The sequence below is a fragment of the Aulonocara stuartgranti genome, assembly GCF_965226115.1.
Source record: "Aulonocara stuartgranti genome assembly, chromosome: 12".
Taxonomy (NCBI): domain Eukaryota; kingdom Metazoa; phylum Chordata; class Actinopteri; order Cichliformes; family Cichlidae; genus Aulonocara; species Aulonocara stuartgranti.
The window spans coordinates 36,176,799-36,196,137 of record NC_138948.1 but is presented as its reverse complement, the minus strand read 5'-3'; the positions used below and the strand labels follow the sequence as shown (position 1 = coordinate 36,196,137).

At 38.3% G+C, this 19,339-nt stretch overlaps 1 protein-coding gene and 1 long non-coding RNA gene across 2 annotated transcripts in view; one reads left to right on the top strand and one right to left on the bottom strand.

The window, feature by feature from the left end:
- Positions 1–19,339, top strand: part of galnt9 (polypeptide N-acetylgalactosaminyltransferase 9) — a 344,527-nt gene that overhangs the window by 117,844 nt on the left and 207,344 nt on the right. The window lies entirely within an intron of this gene.
- On the bottom strand, positions 6,081–6,855 carry LOC309719440. Its single transcript, XR_014280245.1, has 3 exons — positions 6,767–6,855; positions 6,435–6,562; positions 6,081–6,333 (listed from the first exon to the last, which is right to left on the bottom strand). It is a non-coding gene; the product is annotated as an uncharacterized lncRNA (long non-coding RNA).

Genomic DNA, 19,339 nt, shown 5'->3' with positions numbered 1-19,339 from the left:
TACTGTATTGGCCCCTACTGCTCTAATTCTACAGTTTAAATCTTTCACTTCCTAGAGCACACAGTAGAGTGTACACAGCTCAGACCAAACCTTCACTTTTATCAGATCTGTTGTGCATAGTTAGGTTTAATCACGAGGGTGTCAAATGTTTTCATTATTGCAAATGTACCACTCAGTTGCATTTGTTGAGAAACAAACAAAAATATAACAAGTGGGCTTGTTGGAAAACAAAGGCATGACTCTGCTGTCCTTTAATTTTTGGAATACTAATTGGTTAGAGTGGTTAGGAGCATATTAATTTCTCTTAACAGTTTTCTCTTTTTCTTTTTCTAACATGTCCTGACCCTCACGACTGCCACTTCTTCACTTCCCATCCCACACGCTACTATGGCACCAATAACAGTTTCATTTCTATACTGCTCCTGTAACAATTTGTGTTTCATAGAGACTAGGCATCTTTTATTTTCCCAGCATAAAATTTAAAGTAATTGACCCATTTATATCTCTAGTGCTGCAGAGTGTTAGTTTGGCTCACACACTGATCAGCACAGGACTCTGTGGTATACTAGCTTGTTAGGTATTTAAATCAATATATTTCCATATTAGCTATAGCATGAATTCATATTCACCCGTACATGACCTGTCTAGCCTACTCTAAGCCATTTCAGTGTTTGCAGTTTACCTTTCTCACTTTCCGCCTAACCCACCCCTATTCTGCTTCTATAGCTGGGAGCAAACTGTGTCCCACTCACTTACAGGTTCTTTGAAGTCTGAAAAACTTAAGACCTTTTTATTGACTTTTTAAAACCTGTAACTACAAATTGGAAGAAAAAAAAAGACCATCACCGGCAGTGTGTGATCTTGAATTTCCAACACAGGCACACATCCTTCTGTTTTGGAGTCAGCATCATGTAAAACCATTGCTTAAATCAGTCATTTTCTTAAGTATAAAGCTGGATCAAAGATTACAGGGTGGTGCTATTGTAATTGTTACTATGTCCTTTACTGATTACATGATGTGAACTTATATTTTCCAACTTTCAGAATAGAAAACATCAAGGAAACCTTTCAGTTTCTGCATGTGAAATAATGTGTTTTAAATGAGCTTCAAAAACAACATTATGTGAGCTTAACTACTGTGCTACTAGCATTGATTAGTCTAGCAGTAGTGACATGCTGTTTTCCTTGAAGCTGTTTCATCCCAATTCTTACTTTTAAAAAATCCAGATAGAACTGAAGGGTCATACTGACTCCAGGTCCTCTGCTGAACAGAATTTCTTATTTGGGGGCTCAATTACTACATGCTAAACTAAACACTAGCTGTGTCCCAAAAAGTCGGCTGCATCCTCCGGAGGCCGCATTTGAAGGCAGATTACGTCACAGCCAGGTGACGAAGGCTGTCCCAATTCGTTGACTCCTTCAAATGCGGCCGACAAATGTGTCCTTTATTTCCCCGAATTTGAAGGATGGGTCGGGTGTGTGCTTCGTGGCCCACCATATCCCAGAATTCATAGTGCGGCCATGCCAATTCCAGTTTCCAACAATGGCGGCCACTACTAAGTTTTAATATTACTCTTATTAATCTTTCTGGGTCACAAAATAAACTTTTAACATAATTTCAGGCGAGAAAGTAGCTGTGTAAACTTCAAATATCTGCTTGGTTTATCAAGACATCACATATTTGCAAAAGTTCTCCGACGTTTTCGGAGACGTCTGTTACCCACCCGCTCGATAGCTAGCCGGGGGGTTCAATGGTGATTCGAGCCGGCGAGAGCAGTGGACTCCCGGCTTCATTGTTTTCAGAATCCCCCTGTCTTTCGCTACTCAGGTTAAACATGATATATAAGTCACTCGGATAACTTAAAAATGTTATTGTTTGGCTTTTTTCTGTGTTTTATTTGATCTGGAGTAAATTGGTTTGACTAAGATCAAAGTTATTAGCTTAAATTAGATTAAATAAAGCATTATTAATCCATCGGGTGGGTTCCTCCGGGCTTTTTACACAGCTGAATAAATGTCAAAAAGAAAACTGATTAAACAGAAGTTTGAGACGGTCGAGAATTTACGTCAGTGTCCTGTTATATTTTAGATAGCAAGGAGCAGACGTATGGTGGCCCTGAGAGGCCAAACGGACTGCAACTACAGAAAACACTTACAAAAAGAAAAATGCTGCAAAAAGAAAAATTCTGCAAAAAGAAAAATGCTGCAAAAAGAAAAACACCTGCAAAAAGAAAAACGCTGCAAAAGCACACAAGACACAACAGACAATAACCCGACGGACCAGTTGCACAAACCAAAACATGTATGTATGGCTGTATCCCAATTCAGGGTCTGCAGCCTTAAAGTATGCAGCCTTAACGGTCCTCAAGGGCTGCGTACTCAAAGACCGCTGAGGCCAGAAGTGCGAGTCTTGTAGGCTTGTGAAATGTGACGGTCTAGCCTCCGTCGCGCTGCCCAGGTTGCCTAGCAACCATGATACTAACAGCTGGAAACGTTTCATACAGCTTTGTTTGACAGAAATGAAGGAGAACATATTTTGTATATTTGTTTCTACATGAGCTTTGTGTGATTTGATTAGTATCTGAGGCTGAGACCACAGGACTATAAAACGTGATTGTTGGGCTTCATTTCTGTACTGAACAGTCATTTAAGATTAGCTAGTAAATAACAATTAGCTAATGTTGTTCATGAGACTAAAGTCATCTCACTGTGATAATGTAAATATAATATGGCCAATATTATAGTTATTATATTAATCATTATTAGTTATTACAGCAGGGAGTTTGAACTCTGTGTCAAACACTGAGCTTCAGTAAAGATTCAAGTTGCATTTATTTATATTTCCTATCACCTTAAATCTTCACTCAAAGACAAGTGTCTGTGACAGTGTATCTATAGATGTATTATAAGAGGCAAATATTGTTCTTTTAATATGTTGGCATTACTAAATTTGGCTCAATGCTTACTTATACACAGCAAATTCTGGTCTTTGGAATAAACTCTCTGGGAGTTCAGATTAACTACATTTGAGTGTACATGCGTGACCATCGAATAAACTCTAGTGCAGAGTTAGAGTAACTCTTTTCTGGGAGTTGATTTTTCAACTCTTTATAGGAGTTAAAACTAAACTCTCATGGAGTAAAATTTCTACTACCATAAAGAGTAAAATGTAACTCATAACTAGAGTTCATTTTGATATTAACTCTTTTATAGTGTTACTCATCAAATGAAAAAAGGTTTTAGGTGACAATTACTACAAAAACACCATACTGATTATTATGAATGTATGAATTTTATTTATCAAAAGTATCATATTCAAAATTCAATGGACTAACATACATTCTGTGTAACAGCACTATAATAGTGTAACATTCGACAATAAAACAGCAACAATTATGGCAGCCAAACAGTTGAGACATTGTGTGGTCAGATAGGCCTAACATTGGGAAAAAAACTGAATTAAAGAAAAAAAAAAGACTACAGAATAAGCACTTATTGTAATGCAGTGTTAACATGAAAAAGACTCTATAAGGTCTCCATTAAGCCAACAAATTAAATAATGCAACTGTCTGACACGACATACAATTGTGAATCACACCCATATGACATTTGGCCATCAAAACTTTTGAAATGTCTTAACTTCTCCCTTTCTAGGACCAGTATCTTCTTAGGAATGGTTTCATTTACCTGATAAGCATGAAAATGATCATGGAAACACGTTTCATGCTCAACCATAACAAAAACAGCTTTACCATCATGCAAAATGATCGAAGTTATCTTGCTGAAAACCGGCATGTTTTCATAAGTGCCTGTGCAAACAAAAAGCCCAACACGATATTCAACTCCACTACACTTTACCCAGTTTGTGAGTTTGACAGTGTTCTGTAAATCAACATGAAGATATGGAGATATAATTTCTGAGTATTCTTGTGTTTCAAGTGAACGCATTTTAACTGGACCAGACTCAACTGCTTTTAAACTCATACATTCCCAATGATAAGCTAATGCAAACTGATGTTTCCTTGCAAGTGATACAGTCAAATTCTTAAAGTTCTTAACACAGTCTTTGAAAAATTTGTGTTTGGCTTCAAATCTCATGGTCCAGATATGAATGAGAGGACCAATCTTTCGAATGCACCTTGGATAGTGGACCATGAAATGATGTTTTGGAATTAAGTTGTTTGATGGGTATAGTTCCTTAAAGAGTCTATGGTGTTCAATAATCAGGTGCTTTAAATACACAGTCATTCCTTCAGTGATAGAGTATGAGAAAACTATGTTTAGAATGTGCAACAACAAAAGCAACAAATGCCAGTGCAAATCATCCTCTGGTACCAGGTCACCAAATATCAAAGGTATGTTTGTGATCAAACAAAGTGTTTGTGATGCATTTAAACCTATTCCATGCCCTGCACGATCCAGGTTAATATTCGTTGGTTTATTTTTCTTTTCCATATAGCCGTAATTAAAAGCATATATCCTATTTAACAAGCTATCTTTAGAGATGAAGTATTCGATTAAATATTGAAATAGCAACTTGACTTCATATTGACCAACCCCTTCCAAAATATCATGCATGATGTCAACGGCATAATTTTCCGCAATATTGAAATATTTTAATGAATTAAGTATGCTCTTTCTTTTTATGCCGAATGAAGATGTTAATGTTGGATCATCTACCAAATTATTATAATGTTGGTTATTCAGAATTGGTGATCTAAGAGTTAAACATGGGTCGTCCTCTGAGAAAACTAATTGAGCTGAAGACTGATCAATTAAGCAAAATCTACAAAAATAATTAGCTCTAAACGATTCCAAAAACCCAAGAATGCTATGCATCCCCAAGTTATCACCTGTAATTTGTGCCAGAGTACCAAATACAGGAAATTTAGCAAATGGAACAGCAATCCCACTCGTCTCTAATATTTTCAGGTCCTTTACTAGGGGCTTCAGGATTTCATCAATTCCATATTTTTTTGCGTCTTGTGCATGAAATAATGATACCAGATGAATGTTCATTAAAGCCGAATTCAGACTGGGAGGAAGATTTCTAAGGATGAAGTAAAGGCAGCCAACTTTGTGTATACCCTTTTTTGAACCTAAAGGATTTGCACACTCAAATTCGTCATAGTACAATTGGACTTGGATAGCAAACTTGCTACCTGAAAACAAAGGATGACTTTTGAAGTAGCTTCCATCACAGAAGTCCTGATATGTGTCAGACTGGGTGCATATTTGCATCATCTCACAAATACTTTCATTCTTAAAAATGAACTGGAGTGTTTTCAATATGGGGATATATATGAATTTGTCATTTACTGGGACTTGCTCATAGGTTCTAGTTTTGCTACATCGTCTAGTATCGTATCTTACTCCTAGGTGCAATTCAACTGGCTGTACCATTTCCCACTTATCTCTAAAATATTTATTACATTTGCTTTCAGAATTCAAGTGACTAAACGGATTGTCCAAATTTTTAAATAAATCTGCAATGGCTGATCTGGAGGGACTGTCATTCGGTAATAGGGTCAATAATTGTTCCTGAATATTAGATTGCCAATCTCCCACAAATTCCTCTAAGTTCTGAACTGTAGAAAGAACTACAGTATTTGGTAGACCACTTCCTAAAAGTCTGGCAATAATGGAGGCACACATGTCCTTGCTCTGATTTGAGAATGAAGGGCCTGCTTCAGAATTTTGGCACTGAGATGATGTGGATGGTGTTTCATCATTTAAGCACTGAGAACTACTAAACTGTTGGGTATCATGGTCAGAAGGGGTCTCATGAGGAACACATGTGCTAACAGTAGCATGTATCTTATTCAGATGTCTTCTAAATCCAGAATAACTTGAGAATTGTAAACAACATCCTATCTGACCACATTTTAGTTTCAAATTTTTGCCAGGATACATTCCATGAACTAGTTTTAAATGTCTGAACAAAAGTAAAGCTGTACTAAAGGATAAAGCACAGAGAAAGCAGGTCAGCATTTTGAATGCATAACCTGGTTACTACTTATTCAACAGCTTTGCTCGCAACTCTTTGACTCTTGGACTTTCCACTGTTGTACCTACATCAATATTGTACACAGTGGTCTGCAAAAATGTGTACAGGCTGGACAGAGCGTCTTCATATTTCACACTGAAAACAAAGTGGCACTTGAACAGCTCATCAAATGCACCCAGTGATGTGCCTGACTGACATGGAAGAAGCTTTCGATCCAAGACTATGTAGAAGCTGAAAACCTGTGCTTTTGAAGTCCCTGTGGCCAGGAGATATGGCTGAGGGTTTCCTTCATTGTTCATGAGGTGATCCTCAAGGCTCTGGCAAGACTGAAACACAATAAAAAGCATCACTTTATAAACCCTTAGGTTAAGAAAAAGTGTTCCATGAACCACAGTATCTGGAACTAGATCACATTATCTTGACAAACCTTGTGAAATTTAACCAGATGATCTATTGCCTCTCCAACACTCATCTTCTTTGGCCGTTTCCTTCCAGCTGGTTGTGGCGTGAGAAGGTGCAGCAGAACAAGAAGAGAAGCCATGTCGCTGTCCCACTCTGCAGACAGTGTTAAGGAGTTAAATACTAATGCTGGAAAGGGGAGACAGAACTGAACTTCACTAACATATAAAAACTGGTTGAGGGTATGAGCAGAAAATAAGTGATCCATACACACATTATGCACACTGCTGCTTTTTTGATAACTTTTAAAAATGAAAACTAAAATTACTACACTAATAAAGTGTTACTTTAGGACACTACCTGGCTCATCAGCATCATCCATTTCTTCGTTCAAAGCAGATTTCAGCAATCTTTTCAGAAGACAAGTCTCTTTAAGGTCTCTGGCTTCCCTGGCAACCTTGTCTTTAAAACCGGTGTTCCATTTTTCCAGGAACCTGGAAGCAGTCTCTACTCCAAACATCATTGCAAAGTCCTGCAAAATCTAACAAAGGAGAAGTATGTCCATTAAAATCAATTTTTTTAAGTCAAGTATTTTTCAGATCCCCATTTGTTTACCTACCAGTCCTTTAGTGTCCAAAAACCGAGGAAACATCTGAAGAATGTTTGCTGATTCTTGTGGGTCATGGAGTATCTGCTGACGATAGTAGAATGTCTCTCTCATCTTCTGGAAGACTATATCTTGGTCAGTGGTGTGATGAAGAAGAGACATGGCTTCCATACATTGATCTCTTGTTTGCTGGTCATTAGTGAAACCAAACTTCCTTCGTGATGTGGGCCCTCCTTTCAGTTCCACTCTGTTCTGTGATGCAGTGGGGGGTTTGGATTGACGTTGCACAGTCTTGATACGCCATTCAAGAAAACCTTTGTTGCTCTGAATGTCATAGAAATGCTCCTACAGAAAGAAAGAAATTGCATACATTGTAGAGTGTGTATATATATTTATATATATGTGTAGGGAGAGAGACAGAGAGAGAGAGAGAGAGAGAGCAAGTCTTATTACACACTACAGTTACAGAGCAAACTCACATATCCCTTTTTGGAGTAAGGATCCTTCAAAGATGGGAAGAGTGACACGATTCCAAGTGCATGAAACTCCTTCGTTGCTTTACTTATAGTTCTCCTGCAAAAGCAGAAGTGTTTTTTGATAAGATCCTTGCCAGTTTTAAAAATGAATAGAATAAACATCATTCCTCTTACCCTTCCTTTTCACGCATATGAGCTACAATGATGTTCACCATTAATCGCCTGGTGGAATCTTTCAAACTCCCAGTTTTTTCATACTCATGGATGACAGTCACCCCTGCTGGTTTGGAAGTCAGAATCTGCTCCACTGTCTAAACACATTTGATACAAAGAACAAAAAAATTGACAAAAAATGAGACTATTTTAACCCAAAAAACGATTTCAATCTGTGGATTATACATATGAACTACATGAAATACTGTATCAAATTATTTTTCTCTAATCTGTTTTATCTTCGTGTTTAAGCTTTTTCAAGTAATGACAACTAAAGAGTCAAATACAAGTCTATTAAGTACTGTATCTACATTTCTTGCATGTATGCTGTCCAATAGAGGCTGAACCATTTGAAGTCCGGCATCGCTTGTGTCACTGCTCTGACTGCTGGTGGTTGAGACAGACAATGTATCTGTTCGACTTGGAGAGGAGGGCTCTTCCACATGTTGCTTCAGGACAGTCAAATCTAAGGGTGACAAACAAAAATATTACAATATAAGGCATATACAATCAAAAATCAACCACAACAAAGCTACCATTTACGCACATAGAGCCAGTAAATTGTATGCTTTGATTAAATTATACTTTCTCCCAGGAGAACAGATGGTTATTTTGTATTTTATTATGGTAATATACAATTTACATACCACAAGGTGTGAGTGTCACATAGTGTGTTAGGTCTGAGCAGTCACGCAGCTTCTTGGATGATTCTGTTTCCAGGATGTCTGAAATGCATGTGATAAATCCAACTTACTGTTGAGCCATGAAAACAGCATTTTGTGATTGTTACCACAGGATATTAGACAAATTAAAAAAGGTTTATTTAAGAGTAACTGTAGAAATCAAATCCCACAAAATCTATCAGAGCATATATTTACTTACCTTCAGCTGTATAGATGACAAAACACACCTCTTTGACTCCTGCAAGTTCAGGAAAGACATCCTCATCCACCTCTATACCCTGCTCATCTGTGACTTTCAGTGCTGCATTTTCTGGTATGAGAAACTTCTGCTGCACTGAAGTAAAATCATCACTTAGTTAATAACAACATTATCATTTCCTCTTTAATGACTTAGTACAAACCATGTATAACTTACCTGCACTCATAAAATCTGTGAAGCTGACTTCTTCCAATTTGACATATTTCTTTGTCTCTCTGTGTTTTACTTTTATCAACATCTTGGCCACCTACGGAAAAAACCTTTACTAATATGAAACATAACATGTGGAAGAAGAAGAGGCTGTTTATAATAACTTTATGTGAACTGTGTATAACGTAATCCATAAACACTTTCTAACATTGAGCTAGCCTGTCCACACTAGCTTAAAATCTATTTAGCTAGGCTAGGTTTAGCAGACAATGTGACTGCATGTTTGCCGTGTCCTTGTCTTTTCAGGTCTGGCGACAGGGTTGTGTGCATATCTGTGAAGCAGGACTAACTAACTTATGTTAATGGTACCTTGATATCTCATCAATGCAGGCTGCACCTCTCTTTGGTTAAATACGGCCATTACCATGAGTCTAAACATAATATTACTGTAGTTAGCTAACGTTAAATGAAACATTAGTGTTAAAAAAAAGAAATACAAATGAACGTTTTCATTGACAACGTGAAATGTGTATCTTCAAATACAGTAAGATAAGTCAGTTAGCTAACTTTTGACTAATGTTAGCCTAGCTGCTATCAACGAATCAGTGTAACATGCAGAAAACACGTGTAGTGCTAGTTAGTTAACTTTATATTTTACTTATGCATCCGTGTAGTGCTAGTTAGTTAACTTTATATTTTACTTATGCATCCATGTAACTGAATATATATATAAATAACATCACTACACTCACAGAAAATTCCAAAATAAATAAAGTATTTTTACCTCCTACATGTCGGAGTCCAAGAGACAAGCACAGATAGGCGCGGTAACGGTCGACAGACAAACAACACCAGCAATGTGTTGAATTAGACTCCTTAGCACCCAGTGAATGAACACCTAAATATTACACCGCTTTAGAGTACTCCCCAACACTGACTGTAGTATAAGGTGAAAAATAAACTCCCGGAATGTAACTCATGTGCACTTTTATGCCTAACTCCAGAATTTTTAACTCCAGAGATTTGCTGTGTATGTGTAAAAAGAAAATGTGCGAGCTGTGGTAACTGTGTCTGATAGAATGAAGAGTAGACTGATATATGAAATATTCCTTTATTGGGTGAGAAAATCAGACCATGTCATAACTGCTTTAAGTCACACAGAATAGATATCAGAGCCTTAAACAGGCTGACTTCTGCTAAATGGGTCAAACTGGGCAGAAAGTCTACAAACACATAACATCCTTATAGAATATGATGTAACACTATAGATCAACTTAGCTCAGAATATATAAAGCATATAAACAATTACAGCAATATGATGCAACAAACACAGCAGCTACTGATCCAAAATACTCAAAGCTTCATTGAACTGAAACAAACATTTATTTTTAGCTCCATTCTGCTGCTGATACAGACTTTAAGTTTCTGAACATTAAACTTGTTGCTGCCTTTCATGGTGTGTAACTTGAAGGCCCTGAGTACTTTCTCCCACACTGGAAACACTGGGATGATAACATTATTTGAACATTACCTAATAAGACTGATTCAGCACAGACAGTTATGTTAAACTTTCCTAGCAGTCCTTCACAAACAGGGAACAGTCTGTCTATTCTCTCCATCTGTCAGCTGCTGCTGGCTCTTCCTCCTCCTCTTCCTCACACACTGCTGAGTTTGTCCTGGTGGATCATCAGGGCTGCAAAGCCTCACAGATAATGTGCAGCAGTGGGTCCCTCAGTCTGTCCTCACTCTGGACACTTGCAGGTGTCACACATGGAAATCAAATGTGTGATAAGCTGCAGGATTCAAACACAAGTGTAACTTATAAACACATGTTCATACTTTTATTCCACAATCAGAGAGAAAGAAACAGAGAGAGAGTGCAGGACAGACAGACAGGTGGCAGTCTCAGGTGTACACACTGCTACACAACAGCACCAGAGAAGCAGGATTTAGTGTTTGTGTTATTACGAGTGTAAACAAGAAGAGTTCCCAGATGGTGCAGTGGACACATGTGTGACCGAACAGAGGCAGCAATATAACATAGCTAACATTAACAGTGCAGTGAATCCTGCTTGTGCCGTGATATTCAGGACTGCAAACCGAGCAGCATCACTGACTTTCAGCTTGTTGTGTTTGTGGATATATGACTGACTTTAATTATCCACAAAATCATCAGATTCTCTGTAAGATTAAGGTCGACTATCGAACGGCGTATAAAGTAAAGGCTTTAAAACAAAGTAAACGCTGAAAGTACAAACATCGCTAATTTCACATAACTTTGCCGACATGTGGCCAACAGTAATGTTTTAATGTTCTTCATTATTAAACATTTGCACATCAATAAGTGACATAATATTCAGTACTTACTTTTGAAAGTTTACTCTTTGGCCGCCCCGCTTCCACTTCTTTGAAGTGTCTCCCAGTCCCAGTGCACTTGTTAGCATGTTTTGGTTCGTGCAACTGGTCCGTCGGGTTATTGTCTCCCCAAAAACATTTCCGTTGTGTCTTGTGTGCTTTTGCAGCGTTTTTCTTTTTGCAGGTGTTTTTCTTTTTGCAGCGTTTTTCTTTTTGCAGGTGTTTTTCTTTTTGCAGCATTTTTCTTTTTGCAAGTGTTTTCTAAAGTTGCAGTCCGTTTGGCCTCTCAGGGCCACCGTACAGACGGCTGAGTTTGTTAAACTCCACCGAGACACTACACATGAGCGGGAGGAGGGAGGGGGTCTTCACACACCCCCGTTCTCTACTAGCCATCGGGGCAGGGGGGCTGGAAGGAGATGTTGGCTGTCCGATTGGCCTCCCTGCTGCTGCGGAGCCTGGGACAGTCTGCTTGCCTCCACCCCGGGGGGAAAGGTAACATCTCTTGGGTCTGGGTTCTGTTTCCCCCTCTGGGGGCGAGAGTACCTGGACCCGGGGTATAGAGTATGTTTGGGGAGTGTGATTGTGTGTACATGTCCATTTATGTCAATCCTTACGTTGGGTGAGTGCTGAGTGTTTGTATATGTGTGCATGAGGGTGGGAATGCATGTTTGTGTCTGTGTATGCCTGTTTGTCTGTGTCTATATGTCAGGTCGGGTCTTAGACTCCACCTCTCTGGGAACTCCCAGGCCCTCCAAAGTGTGGAGGCCTATCTCCTCTCACCACACTCCCTGCCGGTAACTGATGCCCTCAGGGGTCGGTGCATTGGTGGTTCTTGGTGTCCGGGGCTGGGCGCTCAGGTATGTACCAGCTCACTCCCGGTGGCTACTTGGCGGGGCCTGGCGCCTGTTGCTCGGTCAGGCCTCCTCCGGGGTGCGGGGGGCCCTCGGGCCTCTGGCCTCTGGGCCTGCGGCTCGGTTCACTCTGGCACAGCTGGCTGCCGGCAGAGCCGGCGGGCACGCCGGTGCAGCCCCCTCTAGCTTCTGCTCGGTGGCTACTGGGTGACGCCTCGTCTGGGGATCCTCAGCCCTTCCCATGAAGGTGGCACGGATGCCCCTCCGGTGGTCCTCCTTGGGCTCTCGCACTCTGGGGCCTCTGGATGTCTGGGGCCTGGATCTCCTCCATGCCTGCTTCATGCCCTGGGGGACGGGGCTATGGCTCTCTACATCCTCTTGCAGACCATTACATGTGGAAACCATTTGAATACAAGCGCGCTGATCCACACAGGTGTGCACACGGGTGTTCACTGCTCGTAGACTTAAATTACACCTTTCTTGGCTGCTACTTCAAAGCACATTGTGCGCTGTCTGTCCTGCGTGCTGCACAACAACATTGAATATTTAGTATTTACTGCTGTTTACACTTAGCTAGATTAATGCGATGGTGTTGTGTTTAGTATGTTGCTTTGGTTTTTTTTGCTTGTTTTCTATTCTTTCTCTCTCAACAGGTGATCCAGGAGATTTTATTTTATTTTATTTTTATTTTTTTCCCCCTTTCTCACTGTCCCTCTCCCCTTATGTTTTTCTTTTCCTTCCTCTTTCTTTCTCCCTTTCCTATCCCTCATGTCTGTCCTGTCTGTAATAACTGGAAATAAAGTAAAATAAATAATAAAAACAAAGGTCGATCAAATGGACCAATACGGCAATGCCACGATGATCCATTTGGCAAAATAAATCCATTGGGTATCCTTGTTGGTCCTCAGACAACAATTCTGACGGCTAAAGAACCAAATGGGACAGGCAAAAAAAAATAAAAATAAAAATAAACAAAAAAACTCGCACTTCGCACTTCTGACCTTCTCGGCCTTGTGGACACGGCCCACGTGGATCACGAAGGCTGGGTCCTCACAAGGATGCAGCCTACGTTTTGGGACACAGCTACTGTACCTGCTACAGCCTAGCATGTTAGCGTAGATGGACAGGTGGGCAAGATCACATGAGCATTTAGCTGAGCATTTTTAAAGTACCATTAAAAAAAAAAAACAAAGCCAAAGCCGAGTTACTAAATGGTGGAAAAACAGATTAGAAAATATCAGATCAAATAAAATGGCTTATTGTAACATTATAAAGAGCAGAGCAGTGGTGTTGACTGCTAATTTTTGTCATAGCTTTTGTCAACTACCTTTTTTTTCTGATGAAAGCAAGACAATAACTAAATAATAACCAATGCACTAGGACAAAATACCCCAATCACGACTAATTAACTTGTGTAGCGAGGCCGGACGAGTTTGTAAGTGATCCTATCAGAAGTAACCCCCTCGTGCTTTAAGGTTAGATGGACACATTTGATCTGCGCCCCCCCCCCCTCTCCATTTTTTCTTTTTTTAAAAACAGTACAACTACCTCCTGTGCTCCCCGTTTCTCATGGAAAAGCAACAAAACATCAGTGCCTGGGAGCAACAGAAGAGTAGACATGTTTCACATTTGACAAAGAAAATAAGAATTAATGTTAGATTTAGTTAACTATAAACTAAATGACGTTTTCGTCAAGACTATGACTAACACTAAATCAAACGTTTCTGTCAAAATAAACATTGGTGTACAGCTCAGTGAAGTTAAGAGATGTGACAATGCAGGGTTAAAATAAACTGTTTACATGAAAGAAGGGTCCTCTTCCAGAAAGTAAGATTAATAATCCCCTAACTATAAAGTCTGAGTTGATTAACTGAGATGTGTAACTCTAAGCTTCCAGTGAAATAAAGGCAAACAGCTGCGCAGTCAGCTCTGAGTTTGTTCAGCTGTGACGTGTGTGTATCTATGTCCTTCTCCATACTTACATTCATTTATTCAAAAACAAATGAAGAAATAACCTCAATGATTACAACAGGCAAATATTTATTGCAGATGTTTTCTGCAAGTTACTGATAGTAGGTTATAATACATGTGAGTGTGAGTGAGTGATGGTGTCTGACAAAAATGTTTACTCTGTGTTTATATGTAGATGCTTGCTTTGCATGACTTATAATAGATCACAATGTCTGTTGTGAATGAGTGATAGTAGATCACAGTCGAAGCTGCACATGACTGATTATAGATCATGGCAGGTATTTACTCTCCATTTATAGGGTAGATGCTCTTGGATGACAAATCATGAAAGGCATTTAATTCACATATACATGGGAAACGCTTCTTGGAGATGACTGACAGCAGAGCACAATGATTAGATCAAAACAAATATCCATCACAACACATACTTTTAGATAACATTCATGGGAAATAACACAAAATAACAATCACACTGTATATTTTGTTGTTTTGAGAATTGTGCAGTTATGTTTTCAGTACATTTATAGATTATTTCATGGTATTACTTGAAATTATCTTATTGGTTAGATACACAATAAAGACAGAAACACATTTTTTCATGTTTAGTTTTTGTTACAAAACATTTAAATAATCGTTCGATCATAATTTTTGATATTAAAAGTGGCCTTTTTGGCTGTAATTTCCAAACAGGTCATATTTCAAACACATATTTTCTTTGACTTTACATGTATGAATAAATAGAACATTTTATATGCTAAGTGCAAACAAACATGAGTTGGCTAATGTGTGACGAGGTAATTTCCATAATAGTTACTTCCATCATTGTCTTTATTGACATTTTTTGTTAACTAACAAATTTTTCTTTACCAACTGTGATTTTTAAGACGCACCCCTCGTATATGTTTGGTGAAAGTTCATTGATTATGCCTAAATATAGCGATATTAAACTGAAGGTGTACTACTGCCCAAATAAATGCAAACCACTGTTTGTAACAGTCAAACATTAAACTTCAAAATTGATTGTTAAAGGTTTGATTTAGCATGACTTAATTATTCTGTATTTATAAAAACCAAGTTTCAGCAGCAGATGCTACGTTTTGTTGATCTCACAAGTAACCCTTCACACAGCACATTTTTGTCATTTTCAATTTTTCATTGGCAGTCATTTTAAAACTTTAGGCAACTTGTTTTCTTTCATTTGGAACGTAAAAGCCTCAAACTTGATAAAAAGTAGCTTAACACACTACAATTGACATTTATAAAGCTCGGAATTAGAGAAGTGAACTTTAAAATTAAACTGAGATATAATTTCAGGCTGTCTAAATCTATACGTTGATTACCACTCTTAAGGTAAACTGCTTAATTTATGTTTTAAATAAGAATTCCAACTTAAGAAAAAGCTTCTAGGTTCCAGCACGTACCACAGGCATGATGCAGCTTTCTGTCATTTGCTTTCTGCTTAAAGAAGAAGAAATTAATAAAAAATGATATTTTCCAACAAAGTTGTGAAAAATGACACATCATAAAAATCCCAAAATATGTTTTGTAGTTTTGAACGTTGTGCTGTTATGTTTTCAGTTGTCATCTTACTGTTTAATCTTTAATGATTAGGGATTTTTTTTATCTAAACAATTGAAAAATATAATTTTTCCAATCCTGAAAGTAAATATATTCAAGGATTTGGGCACATCTCTGTTTTGTTACAAATAAGAAGCGTGTCATGTAAACGAGAATTATATATATCAAAAGATATATATATTTTAACATTATTTAATTATAGTCGCTATCTGGAGATGGAGAACATAGAGAACTGAAATAGATCAACACATTTCCCTACATCTTTGCTAAATTTTCTAAAGCGTTTGTGGCCAAAATGGACCACAGCTGATGAATTACTCATGTATCCACAAATGCTAGCACAGCAGCAGATGCTACGTTTTGTTGATCTCAGAAGTAACCCTTCACACAGCACATTTGTGATTTTATAGTCAATGACCCAGTCTAGTTTTAAAAGCATCCACACATGTTTGTATGTTCTGTCTAGTGTTGAAACAGAAAACCAAGAAACCAAGCCAATCAGTCACAGAGTAAGCTAGTTAGTAGGCTTGTGTGTGCATGACTTTACCCCCTGTCCTCCCGTCTCAGTGTTGAGACCCAGATGGCATGAGGCAGCAGTGACCAGGGCGATGGCCTGTCTGTCTGCCAGACTGACAGCATCTCAGTGCCAGAGGCTCATTTTCGAGCAGCAGCCACAGCAACAGCAATGACAACAGCATTCATCCAGCCTCCAGACGGCCGCATGCAGCTGACCACACACAACACAAATCCATCTGTAACCACTTCATGTCTTTAGTTGGTGAAAAAAATAGCCCTTATTTTTCCTGTAGCCTGCTGCAAGGCACACAACAAAAGAGAAAATAATCAGCTGTATTCATTAAAATTTGTAATTTGAAACTGATTATTGTTTGTAGATATAGTGACATACCAGGGACAAAAGTAAGTGTCTAGTCTCTTTGCATCACCAGATGCATTTTCACTGTTGTCATTTAAAAAGCCGTCGCACCTTTTGATTTCCAAATACAAGATGTGAGCAAATCATTACAGACACTTAATCATCTCACTTGGCACTGAAGCACAGTAGCCGATTAGGCCTACTTATGCAAATTAGAGCTGGAAGAAGAAGCTGTGAGGCTTGACATTCAGTTGAAACACTTTCAACCCATTTGTACAAATTATTTTCTAGTGAGAATATGTGGGACTTTTTAAAAATGTCATTCAGATTTCTGTTTACATCTTAATTTGTCAAAATATCAGCAAAACCGAGTACTGAACTACTGTATGCTAATTTATGTATTTCGGTCGAGAGCGCGATCCCCACACTGACAATGATCTGTCATTTTCTCACTTAGAGTAAGAGTACTCCCTTTAATGACATGATAATTTGTAGAGTAAAAAGAAGTAAAAAAAAAAATCACATCATACAGTTATCGTGCGCAGCTTGGTTTCTCGAGAATGCCATTTGTATCACTACACAAAACAGATGTAGTCGGTGTAGGTGTGCAGACATACAACCAATTTCCCATATTTCCAAGAGATGACAGGATGCCTGATATAAAGCAAACAGATGGTGGAGTGAATACAGCAGGGAGTACAAACACGTTCTCAGATAAATTGAACAGCCTGAAACTCTAAAATTAATTCTGTATCACAAAATGGTTTTTTTTAGAGCGGAGTTGTATTTCTGCAAAGATTTCTCAGAGACACTTGAAGCTTTTGCTCAGACAGAGATAATAATTGGCCAAGAGAAAAATAATCTCAGTGGAAGAATTTCAAATAGTCAAGAAACCTTTAAAAACTGAGACATTACATTTTAAATCATTAGGATGAAATTATGTTACTTAATAATTAATGCATGCATAAAATAGGCGTGTTTATCATGTCGTCCCCTGCACGGTAAAACTCCTTTCCTTTTGGTAAGATCAGTTTTAACGGATGCCTTTTTCTGCTGGAAATCTATTTATTTTGCAAGTGTTTGATTAACTGTTAAACTGGATGTCTCTGTGCTTCTGTTTCTGTCTGCCTGGAGAATAAAACACTGAGGACTGATCCTGATTAGTCAAGGACTGGTACAGAATTGCAGTTTAAATAAGAATTTACCTTTTATTGAAAATTTAGTTCACTGTGATTTCACAAATACTCACTGCTAGTATTCAGTATCAACTGTGATCATGCTGAAGATATTACTCTCTTCTGTCTGCCCAGATGGTTACAGACTTGTTTAATGTTTGAAAGTAGGAGGTAAAAACAAGGCTTACAATTATGCTTCTGCAAATGAGACTTTGAAGCATATAAACAGAATTTCTTTATGGTATTACTTTATATTTGTTGTTGGAGCTGTATTATTATGTTAATGCTTTTTTCCCAAGGCTTGTTAAATGATAGTGCATCATGATGTCCTTCTATTATGGTCTGTTTAGATTGTCCAAATATTGGACTGGGTGTAATTACCCTGATGTGCCCTTCAGATCACAGCTGCATGTCAGATGTGAGTATATTTTCCAATACATCTATTTTGACTCGACTTTATACACCATACATGCGAGCGAATCATGCATTTTCTGGTGGTATTAGTACACAATTATAAAAGTAAACGATATACTTCATCTTAAAGTCCCAAACAAATGTTTTCACTTATCCCACTTGCATTCTTCCATCAAAATTGTCTCTGGATTCGTTGTTATAGCTAAAAGTTCAATGTGCAGATACGTAAAAGACGACCTTTGTAGTTTCCTCCATGTGTGCCTTCATTGTCCCATATAGTGTAAGTCCAGTGTTGTTGATGCTGTGCTGTAAACTGGCACACTACACATCGTAGAACGAGCGTGAGTCATAGACACTTTGGCAAGCTTGTAACGTTTCAGAGCTTGCAATGACGTCAGCTCAGCAAAGCGCACAATATAAGCTAAACCTACTCTCTGAATTAACTCTATACAGTCATACTGCCAACAGACAAGACACAGCTGTGGGGCCCAGAGCAGGTTTTCAGCCAGCACAACATCAAGAATGCCACTAAATGACAGGACCCAAGGGTTTTCCTGTCCAACACTAACATATTTCTATTATTGTCCTTCTTGCAGCTAATATTAACCTGTCAGAGGAATTGGAACTAAATAATGAGGGTAGCAAATACACCTCAACACATCTGCTTGGAAACTTCTCAACCTCACTTGCTCTCACATATATTAAACTTATAACATTACATTCATTCAAAACAGTTCTAAAAATGATTAAAAACAGGTTTATTCTAGCAAAAAAAGTCGCAGTTCTTATTTTTGGGCAAGAGAACAGCAACTCCTTCATTCTTCACTCAACTTACTTGACCTCCATCTCTATATGTGTAAAGATCTTCATGCACCTGTGTGCAGCAAGTAAAACAACACAGAAATGTGGCTTTTTTCATAAAGGCGGAGGCCTGGATTATATTGAGCCTCTTTTGCCTACAAAGGTTTCACCCTAGCTTGGTTAAGGGGTGTTTTAATAAGACGATAACACATATATTTTCTTTTTCAGATTTTCCAGTTAAAATGTAAAAATGTAAAGCTGCACTTTGTGTTGCACAAAGTGCAGCTTTGATTCAAACAAAGAAAAACTCCTTGTTTTGAACAATTATCTATTCCAAGCAAGATTTTCTCCCCACTTAACATTCTATTTTTAAAGTTTCTTTCTTTAAGTACCTTGTAAAGTCAGGACAAACAGTACGTAAAGCCACGTTTAAGATGTGCAACACAGCAGAGTTAGTGTTAATATAGGGCTAATACTGACCCTATTCACACAGCCTGCTACAAAGAACTGACAAGATCAATCAATG